Source organism: Cryptotermes secundus, unplaced genomic scaffold (genome assembly GCF_002891405.2).
Source record: "Cryptotermes secundus unplaced genomic scaffold, Csec_1.0 scaffold346, whole genome shotgun sequence".
NCBI classification, from domain to species: Eukaryota; Metazoa; Arthropoda; class Insecta; order Blattodea; family Kalotermitidae; genus Cryptotermes; species Cryptotermes secundus.
Genome location: NW_019727093.1, coordinates 411,856 through 425,123, shown reverse-complemented (window position 1 = coordinate 425,123; position 13,268 = coordinate 411,856).

Here is a 13,268-nt window from a genome sequence, read left to right as displayed (position 1 = left end):
AGTTCCTTCGAAAAGTTGGTACTGTCCTACCATCCCTACACGGCGTCACAGCCCAGGACACATTAACCTGTGTAGAGGATGGACACAAAGGTCTCTTCCGCGAGTTTTGTACTTTCTGTCAGTCGATGCATGTTCACATCTAAGAAGAGAGTCATCTACATATTCACTGCATTAGGAATCCCAAATCTCACATAAATCTGTTAATTTGGGAATGCACTGACCCCTTCACATGATGAAGGGGGGGCAAACAACATGGGCGCTCGGCGCAGACGGAGGGAATGCAGCAAGGCATCTGCCGCCCTCGAATTAAAATAATAATAATATGTATTAATAAGTATGCTTTTTAATATTGTGGCGTATTGACCCGTTGTTAGGCGATGCTCTGTAAACAGCGACCGTATCTGGGCAACGGCTCGGTAAACACATAGCCGTTGCTAGGCAGCATATTCTTAATCATAAACAGTTGGACTACAAAAATGGAAACAGGATGTTTTTACGTTGTCCGTGCCGAGATGTTATAAGCAAGTCGGTTCATAGTCCCCCATGTAGAGGCGGGGTCGAATACTTCCACCTTGACCCTGCGAGTCGTAGGAGGCGACGAAAAAGGAAGGCTCAAATCTGAGATAGTAAAATATGGTCACGAGTCCCAAGGCACTCGTACCCGAGAAAGACTGCGCTGGCAAGGGCCAGTAGCATGTACAAAAGCAGACCCGTCCTCTCGTCAGAGAGGGCGTCCCATAAAACAAGACCAACTGTCAAGCAGTAATAAATATCTGGTTATGAGCCCCAGGCGGTGCTAGACATCAAGACTTACTGACTGACTGAACGTCAGTCGTAACGTGACTTTAACTTTGACAGTTGATAGTGAAGTGAATTGTCCTAAATCTCATGAGGGAAAAATAACCACTAGAATTCATAGGCGGAAGCTATTAAAGATAGGGCATGATCTCCTGTCCTGAGCCTGGACTGACAGAAGCCTTGTATATATTGTACTTTGTAAAAGACAACCCCGCAACTATCAGATAGAAAAAAAAAGTCCTAAGTCCAAAATGAGTACTTGACACCAAGATAGACTGGCCGACTGACCGTCGGTCGTAACATAAATTTGGCATCTTCTTTAGTTGCTAGCTAGTTCTACACGGGAAGCTGTGAACAGAGGACCTGAGTGCGTGAAGCTGAAGGATCTCCACTGTTGCTAACTAGTTCTGCACGGGAAGCTGTGAACAGAGGACCTGAGTGCGTGAAGCTGAAGGATCTCCACTGTTGCTAACTAGTTCTTCACGGGAAGCTGTGAACAGAGGACCTGAGTGCGTGAAGCTGAAGGATCTCCACTGTTGCTAGGGAACAGCAGGCCGGGAAAGGGCTTAACGGGTGCTGTGGTGATTTGTGAAATATGAAAATTAGCGGTGAAGCTGTAATTGCTTGCTGTTCAGAGTCGTGTATAAATGGTCAGTAAATCCATTCACCAATCCAAACCCCGTCTATAATCACCCCTACTACGCGACAATATTCTACTATCCTGAGAATTATGAGGCGATTATTACAAATAGTCATAAGAGGCTTAGAAGGAAGTTTGTGCTCAAATTTCCTAATGACTCAAAAGCAATCCATCGATCCTTCATAAAACGAAAAACTCTTAAAATGCTTTCATATAAATATTACTTGAATTTTACCTTGCTCTAGAATAAAATCTAGACCAATAATCTGCAAATACCGATTTGAAAACACTTATAAATATGACGTAATTCAGTATGTAGAAGTAAATGTCTATTAACGCCAGGAAACCCGGAAATATCGGAAGAACAACATTGTCTTATGCTCCTATCTTATGAATGGTAACATGGGGATAAAGGTAGCAAAGGAGAAAAATATTTGTGAAGATTTCTTGGATGTGACACTATATAGTCTGGTAGTTGTTTACCGACGTATCAGAGTAACATGCTGCCCTCATCTTCAGAGTTTATCAATATTATTCTGATAATGGAAGCAGCATGTGGCTTCAACGAGTCTGTAAACATGTACCAGACTACATGGCGTAACATCTCAGAAGATAGCAGTCTTAACAGTCGTTGTCGTGGTAACATATGATCAAAAATATTTGTTTAAAAAGTAAATAATTGCAAGGATATAAACATTTGTTTAAAATCCTCACTGGCCAAATGTTTCTAACTTCAATTTCCAAGCTTATTAACTGTTTTCATTACACATTTTTATATAAATTTTCTACCCAAAGCGCTTTTAATACTCTGACTCTAAGGGAGGAACATAGACTGAGTGTGTTTGAGAACAGGGTGTTCAGGAGAATATTTGGATCGAAGAGAGATGAAGCGATAGGAGGCTGGAGAAAATTTCATAAAGATGAGCTTCATAACTTCTACTTTTCTCCAAGCAATTAGAGTGATCAAGTCAAGGAGTATGAGATGGGCAAGGCATGTAGCATGAATGGGGGAGAGGAGGAATGAATATATGATATTGGTGGGAAAGCCGGAAGGAAGGAGACTATTGGGAAGAGCAAGACGTAGGTGGGTGGACAATATTAAAATGTATTTTAGAGAGATAGGATGGGATGGTATGGATTGGATAGATCTGGTTCAGGATAAGGACCAGTGGAGGGCTCTTGTTGACACGGTAATGAACCTTCGGGTTCCATAAAATGCTGGGAAGTTCTCGAGTAGCTGCACAATTGGAAGTCTCTCAAGAAGGGCTCAGCTCCATGAGAATTCAAGTTTACTGAAGGTCAGTTGGTGCGCGGTCTTGTGCTTCAGTCATACTTCGAAATGTTTAATATGACAGAGAAAAAATATTAGTTCCTCTGTGCTGAAACAGTCACCATTCCTTGCAGGTGTATGAGGGTGTAAACGTTAAGTCCCGTGACGCATTAGCTACAGCGCTAGTTCATGCCTCTGCCAGTAAATCACGCTACATGTTCACAAACTGAGTGTGCCCCAAAGGAGGCCTGGGACGAAGAGAAAAGTTCTTGTCGTGAGTCATACCTCCGCTGTCCAGCCCCTATACAGTCACTATACTTCCTGAGATCTCTCAGCTCCCTGCAAAAGAATATTTTCCGAAATTGCTGGCGTTATGTCTGCCTCCTAGGTGGATGCACGTATGTATAAAATAACAATTTTAAGATTTTTTCAGCACAAATGGAAAATTTGAATAAAAAATATTTACTGCAGATACTGGAAGCAAAATGCTAACAGAATATCTAAGCGGCACGCCGTAGCGTAGTTGGTTGAGTTACTATGCTACAACCCGGAAAGCAGCGTGTTCGATTCCCAATGAAGTCACTGGATTTTTCAGTTGACCTAATCCTTCCAGCCGCACTATGGCCCTGGGGTCGACTCAGCCTGTAACAGAAATGAGTACCATGGAGCTCCATGGGGGGAAAAGGGCGGCCGGCGCGTAAGACTGACAACTTCACCGACATCTGTGAGCCGATTGTCTAGAAAATGTGGGAGCCTCGACGTCTCACAACACTATGAGCCTCCACGGCCTGTTACAAGGATAGCTTTACCTTCCTTTTTACCAACAGAATATTTAAACTTGAGACCAATGAAGCGAGTAATGGAGAGTGTTAAACAAACAGGAGCTTCATAATGTCGGCGTACTACAGCGACAAAAGTATTGTTTATGGTAGTAACAGCACGGAGGTAAACATGAATGGGATCACTTGATTATTGCTTTACTTAAAAAGAATTTTTTGGTTACCTACTTTAGGTAGCATCAAATGATATGATGATTTGTGAATGATCAGTTGGAAATGGCCGGTCACGGTATGCGAGCCATCTAAGGCGTGAACTGTCTTCCCTCTCTCGGAAGCCGGGTTCGTGGGTTCGAATCCCACACAAGGCGTGTATGTTTTGTATGCGTTTATTCTGTATTTGGGTTGTCCTGTGTTTATGTAGAGGCCTTGCGACGAGCTGATCACTCTTCCAAGGAGTCCTACCGTCTGTATAAATTATCATGAAACTGAGAAATCAGTCCTGTGCTCCACAGTGGGAGCTAGAGGGGAGGAAAATTGGGAAGGAAGTACTCTTGCATGGAACCCGAATGTTCATCACCGTGTTCACAAGAGCACTCCTCTGGTCCCTATCCTGAGCCAGATCAGTCAAATCCATACCATCCCATCCTATCTCTCTAAGATCCATTTTAATATTGTCCACCTACCTACGTCTTGGTCTTCCCAGTTGCCTCTTTCCATCTGGTTTCCCAACATTATACATTCCTCTTCTCCCCCAATCGTGCTACATTCCATGCTCACCTCATTCTCCTTGACTTGATCATTCTAATTATACTTGGAGGAGAGTACAAGTTATGAAGCTCCCCATTATGTAGTTTTCTCCAACCTCCTGTCACTTCATCTCGGAAGTATGCGTAATCACAGCGTTTGCTGAACCGAGTGATGATCCTCAAGTGACCAGTACCGAGATCTCCCCAGTGCAGTTTAGGAATGGTAACCATTCGACCATGAACTTCAGTTATAGGAGCAGGGAGAAGAGAAAGCATGTATATTATACGTACTTTTGACGGAGAGTCGTCTTTGAAAGCATCCACTAAACGAGCGAGATATAACTGGGAGATTGGTATTAATGGGCCATTATAGAAATATGTTGCAAGGATGTGGACTGGACTGAAATCGTTCGCGATAATGGCCAATGGGAATAATTATTATTAAAAGCATATATACAGGGTGGGCCAGACCCAATTAGGCAGTTTTTGATCATTAATAACTAACCAATCCAACAACACACGGGATAATGGGAAAGTACCTTTTGTTGTCGATAGATGGCAGCATCATACGGTATGCTCGGAACGAGGTCAATACTCTGCCTACTTAGTGCGCATGTTGGAAGAGTTTGGACTGCCAGCAGTCCACATGGACACAATCGTCCGAATAAACAAGCAGTTTGATGTAACTGCCAGTGTCTTGAATCCCAAGCATCCTGGTCAGCCGAGAACTGTCCGAACTGCTGACACACAAGCATGTGTTGCTGCGGAACTGGCATCATCTCTTCAGAAATCAAAGTCTACCCGCTTTTGTCGGCCCTACTGGACATTTCGAGGACAAGTTTGCGGAGAGTTTTGAGTGACATGAAGCTGACGCCTTAGCATCCACGGCTTATTCATGTTCTTAACGAGGACGACTTTGACAGGCGACTTGAGTTCGCCGAGTTGATGCTGACCAAGTTTCAGGAGAACCCTGACCTTATCCGGAATATTGTCTGGACTGATGAGGCCAAATTTCACACATCAGGATCGGTCAACAGACACAATTGCGTGTTTTGGCGGCCAGAGAACCCCAGTGCCACCATTGAATACGATTTCCAGTCCCCGGGAGTGATGGTGTGGGGCGGTGTGACGTATGAAGGACTGATTGGCCCGTTCTTCCTTGAAGGTTGCGTCATGGGGGAAACCTACCTAAAGTTGCTGAGGGAAAGTGTCATCCCAGAACTTCAGAGGAGAGAGAACTTTGATGAACTGTGGTGGCAGCAAGATGGGGCCCCACCACACTTCGCCAATATTGTTCGGGCGTTCTTGCATCAAGTTTTTCCTCAACGCTGGATTGGCCATCGAGGGCCTGTGGAGTGGCCAGCCTGATCACCTGACATCACCCCACCAGACTTTTTCCTTTGGGGTTACCTCAAAGACAAGGTGTACGCTAATCCCATTGACTGTGAAACATCTGCGTGAGGTGATTGTTCAGGAGTTCAATAAAGTTCCGGTGAATATGTGTAGAAAAGCGTGTGAAAATGTTGCTTTGCGTCTGTAAGCCTGTGTTGACTTAGGTGGTGCCCAGGTTGACCAGCATCTTGAAAATCGATGACTTATGTGTGTGCGATTCCATTTTTGTAACCATTGCAATTGTTAACATTTATAAATAAAAATAACATATAATCAAAAACTGCCTAATTGAGTCTGGCACACCCTGTATAGTTTTAGTTAATTATCATTTGAATGGAAAAGGAGAAGATGGAGCTGCTGTTCCAGTTTTATCAGGATCTTTTGAGCTTTACCTTTTCGACCATGACTCATTTCACTTCCTCTGTACAGATAACATCTATTTAACGGCGCAGTTATATATGTAATTCTAACTACTTTTGTTGTATCTATAGTTTGGGGAAATTTTTCATTTGTTTACCTGTCGTTACTTAGAAGAGAATGAGGTTAATGATGAAAGTAGGAGAAGAACATATACTGAAATTACAAAAGGGAGTTCAGATCTAGATATCAATTTTGCAAACTTATGTCAACATTTCAGAGGAACCTGCACTCTCCATATTTAGGATAGCAGAGTCAACAAAACCACACGGCGTCATATCCCAGAAGACATTAAACTTCGTAGTCATCGCCATGGGAACCTCAGACCGCACTCACTCACTCCTGGAGCTGAGGCCTTCTTCAGAAGCTGCCAATTGTGCAGCTACTCAAGAACTTCCCAGCATTTTAAGGAACCCGAAGGTTCATTGCCGTGTTCACAAGAGCCTCTAGAGGTCCCTATTCTAAGCCAGATCAGCCTAGGTCGTTTACCCACAGGACCCGTCCAGGTCCGAGGGTTTTTTTTTTCGTAACAAGCTTATTTTTTACGGTGAGGAGTTGTTAGCCCCAAGCAGCCGCGGTGGGAATCCAGCGACTAACCGCTTGAACTATGGCGCGGCCCTTACAGAACGTTAGTTGTGAATCAGTTAGGTCGGTAGTATTGTGTGGCTTATGTTTGTGCCCATACGATTTTTCTGGTACTTCAGAGAGTCGTGGATAAGATATTCGAGACCTCTTTCAATGTACTACTCAGGCATTCTCTGATAAAACTCTGAAAAAAAAACAGACTCCTTGGTTTCAGTCCTCAAGCGAACTATACCGACCGAGTGACCGCCTCTTGTCGGCGAAGTTAATGCCAACTTTTGCGGATAGAGGGTGTCGCGTGACCGGCGCAACGAATCCCCACGACCGTTAATTTCAGTTTTCTAGACGTGAGCCACTATTTCCTTGAAATAGCTCCTCAATTATCCTCACGAGGCTGAGTGGACCCCGTTCCAGACCCATTGCTCTGAAAGAACGGTGAGAAACTTCATTCATGGGGTAACTCTGTCTAGGCGGTCTAGGCTTCACCATGCTTCTCCCGAATACAGATCGAATCTTTGCTAGAGATGACCTGCTCGGTATAACTTGGAAGACTTAAGTGTAAAGCGGGAGATAATATTGAAATGGATCTCAGAGATGTACTTTATGATTAGGCCTATCTATATTTGTCTGGATTAGCCCAGACATCATATGGCGGCCTAGTACGGGATAGGCTTATAGTCATAAGTGCCGCAGGATCTTATCCAATACAAGGCATGCAAAAAACTTGCATTTAAGCCATTTAAGGCTACTTTTACTGTTCATCCTAGAATATCCAGAACATATAAAAAAAAATCCTCTGCAGAACCAGCAGGACTCCTAACTTACTCAATGGCATGCTATAAATAGTTGTTCTGGGGATTTGCAGATTGAGGGGGTACCAAACATGTACTATGAAGAATGCAGTCTTCTGGGATGTGACGTCATGTAGATCTTCTGTGAACCTCAAATCTTACGAACATGTAGTAATACACTTCTACTGCGCACACCGAATGGTGAGGATGTGTCTCGTGTATCTCTCCGTGAATTGTGTACATAGTAAACAGTATAATTTATAAGACACAGAGTACTCGCTAGAGGCTCTTAGCATAAACAAGTAGCTGCAACCCGACCCAGTGAGTGCAATAACTAGTGAATTACTAGTGAATTTCAACAACAAACATCAAGAATCAACTGTAGTCAAGGAGTTGACTACGGGCACGTACAACAAAGTAATGTAAGTAGACATTAGAGGTAATCATGTTTCTGTACGGAACTAATTCCGACCAAACCAACATGATAAGCACCCAGCCACCAAGTCAGTGGCACCCAATACCTGCCATGCAGAACTCAGCATACCCACTGACACAACCAGTGCAGGTTATCCAACCAACCTTTCAATCTGCACCACAAACTGAATACTACTTCCCACCACTTCCTCAAGCAACACCAGTAATTGGTATTCATCCAACCAACCAACATAACAATCGACAATCCCAACGAATGACATCCACGAGCGAAGAGGAAGAAGAAAGGTCACCAACACATTCCAGTAATTGGCAAGTGGTCAAAAGCGTCAAAAGAAAAAAGACCCTCAAGAACAAACCCATTCACGACACAAATACAGTAACAACAAACAACAGATATGAATGTCTAACCATTGAGGATCACACTCCACCTGACAATAACGACAACCCCACCCCAGCAAGAGAACCAAAACCTCCACCAATCTTTGTACACGGTGTGGTCAACTACAGAGAAATGGTTAAACAAATACAAGTACTGGTAGAACATGAACAGTACTACACAAAAAGCCTAGCGAATAACGTAGTTAAAATCAATTGTAATACACCAGACACTTACCGCAAACTAGTAAGAGAATTCAAGGAAAAAAACATATACCACCATACATACCAACTGAAGGAAGACAGAGCATATAGAATTGTCATAAGATATCTCCACTACTCCACTGACATAGATGACATCAAAGAGGAACTACTCCGACTAGGACACAAAGTCCGCAACATAATAAACGTACGGAACAGACTGACAAAGGAACCATTGAACATGTTCTTTGTTGACCTCGAACCAGCCAGTAACAACAAAGAAGTGTACAAAATTAAAGGACTACAAAACAAAATCATAGAAATAGAACCACCTCGCACAACAACAAAAAATTACATGATCCAGTGTATGAGATGCCAGCAATACGGACACTCAAAATCGTATTGCAACAGACCGTTTGCTTGTGTCAAATGCGGAGGTTCGCACAACACAACAGAGGGCAAGAAATCAAGGAACACCCCAGCTAAATGCGCACTATGTGGAGGAGACCACCCTGCAAATTACAAAGGCTGTGAGCATTACCAGAGGCTAATCACTGGCAACAACAAACCCATCACACAACGCACCGCGGCTACATCAACAAACACAAATATACCTCACAAAACATACAACCCATAGTACACCCGCAGCGGCCAAGTTATGCCGAAGTAACCAAACAAAACATAATCCAGACAGAAAACACACACAACATATTCTCTACTTTCCTAGACGAATTCAAAAACCTATTTAACCAGCTAATGCAACAGAACAGTATGATACTCAACATGCTAACCATGCTAATCAACAAACTTAAATAAAAAAACGACCAAGTTCCTACGAATAGCACAATGGAATGCCAATGGTCTCCCAAGCCACAAAGATGAAGTAGATTTATTCCTAACACAAAACCGAATTGACGTACTCCTCATCAGCGAAACTCACTTCACCAACAGAACGTACTTCAACATTCCGAGGTATAAGCTATACTACACTAACCACCCAGATGGAACAGCTCATGCAGGATCAGCAATACTCATCAAGGACAATATAAAACATTACGAACTACTAAAACACGAAGAAAACTTTATCCAAGCCACATCAATAAAAGTAAGCTGCTTACAATACGAAATAACGGCGTCAGCAGTATATTGTCCACCACGACACAACATAAAGAAAGACCAATTTAAAACTTACTTCGCAACCCTAGGACCTAAGTTCATAGCAGGAGGAGATTACAACTCCAAACACACGCTATGGGGATCACGCTTAATTACCACCAAAGGAAGGGAACTTGCACAAGTAATTCAAGAAAACAAATACTCGGTTCTATCATCTGGTTCGCCAACATACTGGCCCACAGATGCCAATAAAATTCCAGACCTATTGGACTTCTTTGTAATCAACGGAATTTCCACAACATATACAGACATAAGCTTGAGATCGCATTAAATGGAGGAACTGTTTTGGAAGAGACTGTGGACCTGTCGTCTGACAGATTACTGATGAAAATGAAATACAGACATAACACCTAGGTACGACCTAAGCTCTGACCACAGCACCATAATTGCAATAATTGGCACAACCCTATTAAACAGAAACCCCTTACCAAGGCTACACAACCCAAAAACCAATTGGGATACTTACCGACAAATAATCCAGGATAACACTGTAACAGTCCAAACCTTTTAATACTCTTTAATGGACGCTATGTTCCTCTTTAGCCATTTCAATAGAGTGACTGATTTATAAGGGAGACCCATCCATTAAGAAGTTATGAAATGCGTTTAGCATTTAGACAGGACCAACTGTCTTGTTCCGTTACCTGCAGCTTGGGTGACCGCTAAAGGGTCGAGGCAATTATGAAAGGACATGTCTGTAGTTGCAGAACATGTAAATGTTGTTTGCTAATAGGGTAGCTGTTATAAAAGTGTCTTCGGAAGGGTGTAATTAGACCCTAAACTAAGAAATAACCGCTTTCACATGTAGGGTTCCGGGTTCAATATCTTTGGATCTATTATTTATTCTAAAGGTTAGTAAAGTGATTGTCTAGTACTGATGATATGATGAATTGGCAGTTAAAATCAGCCATTAGGAAACTATTCTTGTCTGGGAAAAAGGCCGTCGGTTCAAATCCTATACGGTGATGAAGCGACGCTCCCGCAGAATAGAGTGGGCAGAAGGACTTGGCACTTAGAATTCACCAGAGGCAGACACCATCGGGCTTGCGCTCTCCAAGTATACGAGTATCTAAATTTATCAGTCTATTTGGTTCCATTAATCTTTGATAATAATAAAAAGGAGACATTACTCCGTACTTGCCAATAACGATATAGTGTTTTCTTCCGAAATAAACATTTTGTGATTAAGCAGAAACTAGAGTATTTAATTTATATCAGTGGACTAGCTTTAAATGTGCAGTCTCCTAGTTATTACCGTGACACAACCATGAGAAGAGTCAAAAGTGTTCTACCGAAGCGGCCAAATCAATGAGTTAAGTGTTCTACCGAAGCGGGCAAATAAATGAGTCAAGTGTTCTACCGAACCGGGCAAATAAATAAACATAAAGATAGATAGGCAACGGTCACGAGAAGTGGCGCCCAACGGTTGCGAGAAGTGATAGCCGAAGTGCGATTATAACACTAAACTAGCAGTCAGGCTGCAATCCCCAGACGACATAGAAAGGGAAACTCAAGACTTTATCAATCTCATCCAACAAGCTGCAAGAGAGGCTACCCCGCGAATTGAAATAAAAAACGAGTCCCATCACATCTCCTGAGAAATAAAAAAGCTAATAGCACAAAAGAGAAGAGCACGATCAATCTGGCAGAGAACTCACACCCCAAATAGCAAAACAAGATACAACCAACTAAGTAACGAGCTGATATCAAAACTAAGAGAAACAAGAAACAATTCATTTACACAATAAGTTTCAAACCTCTCCAGATATGACAACTCCATATGGAAACCGATAAAAAGCAGAAATAAACCAACAACATCCACACCTCCACTGAGAAAAAACACAAACCCTCCTGGACCCTGGGCAAAAAATGACCAAGGAAAAGCCGAACGTTTTGCAGAACATCTAACTGAAGTTTTCACACCACTAAATAATAACAGAGACGTAAAAGTTGACCAGATTCTCAACTTACATATCCAGGATCAAGAACACCCAAAACATTTTAACCCGAAAGAAATAAGGGAAGAAATTCACAGGCTAAATACAAAAAAGACGCCAGGAGTTGATCTCATCACAGCCACACTACTAAAGGAACTCCCAAAAAAGGGAATACTCAAACTCATGTACATATTCAACTCCACCTTAAGGAATGGCTACTGGCCCAAACCATTAAAAATCGCACAAATAATAATGATTCCAAAGCCTGGGAAAAATCACACTGACGTAACAAGCTACCGTCCAATTACATTGTTACCCATAATATCGAAACTTCTTGAAAAGCTTATCCTCAATAGAATTAATCACGACGCCAATCCAAATGACTGGATCCCTAATCACAAATTTGGCTTTCGACAGGCACACTCCACAGTACAACAATGCCACCGAATAGCTAATATAATCAACCAAGATATGGAAAACAAACAATACTGCACTGCTGCCTTCCTCGACGTAAGTCAGGCATTTGACAAAGTTTGGCATCCAGGCCTGCTTTACAAAATCAGAAGAATTCTACCGGCCAAATATTTCGCAATACTGCAGTCGTAACTAACAGACAGAGAATTCGAAATAAAAATCAACGCTGAAGTATCCAACCGAAGAAACATACAATCAGGAGTTCCTCAGGGCAGTATCTTGGGTCCACTCCTCTACGTGCTATACACCTCAGATATACCGACCACCGAATCAACAAAAATAGGTACGTTCGCAGACGACACAGCAATTTTCGCTACGTCAGAAGACCCGGTAATTGCTTCATCTAATTTACAAGAACATCTGAATCTAATGGAGAAATGGCTACACCGATGGAAAATCAAAGTGAATGAAAGCAAATCGGCGCATGTGACTTTTACTCTCAGGAAAGGCAACTGCCCCTCAGTACATCTAAATCATGTTAACATTCAACAGCAGGATGTAGTAAAATACTTAGGACTACACCTGGACTCAACATTAAACTGGAAACACCATATAGCGAAGAAGAGAAAACAAATCGAAATTAAGTTCAAGGAAATAAATTGGCTAATAGGTCGGAAATCTCACCTAACAATAGATAATAAACTGCTGATCTACAAAACAATAATTAAACCCATATGGACATACGGCATTGAGCTCTGGGGATGCGCCAGCAGGTCCAACATAGAAATCATCCAGCGAAGTCAATCCAAAATACTTAGAGCCATAGTTGACGCACCTTGGTATGTGTCAAACCAAACTCTTCACACCGACCTCAAGATCCCATATGTAAGAACCGTAATCACAGACAGAATCCAAAAACATTATCACTGGAATCTCATCCCAACAACGCAATAGAAGCTCTCCTTCAATCTACACAATACAGAAGACTAAGATGAACTTGGACAAACGATCTCCAGGGAAACTGAGGTGTAATCGATGGATTACTGCTCTTCAAGCCAACTTAGTACAATAGAATAATTATTGTACATGACAGCAAATTAGCTCATAGAATGTAAATTCAGATTGCTAATAAATGATAAATAAAAAAAAAAAAGTAGTAATAGACTTTCTTACCGACTAAGCGAAGTTACCCAACGACAATTGCCCATTCACCAAATGATGGCAGCACAATAGCGTGCAGCTGCGTTTCCCAAGTAGGATAAGGTTGCATGGCGTTCCACACCAGGGATTAGTTCTAGCCGTTCTAGCCTAATGC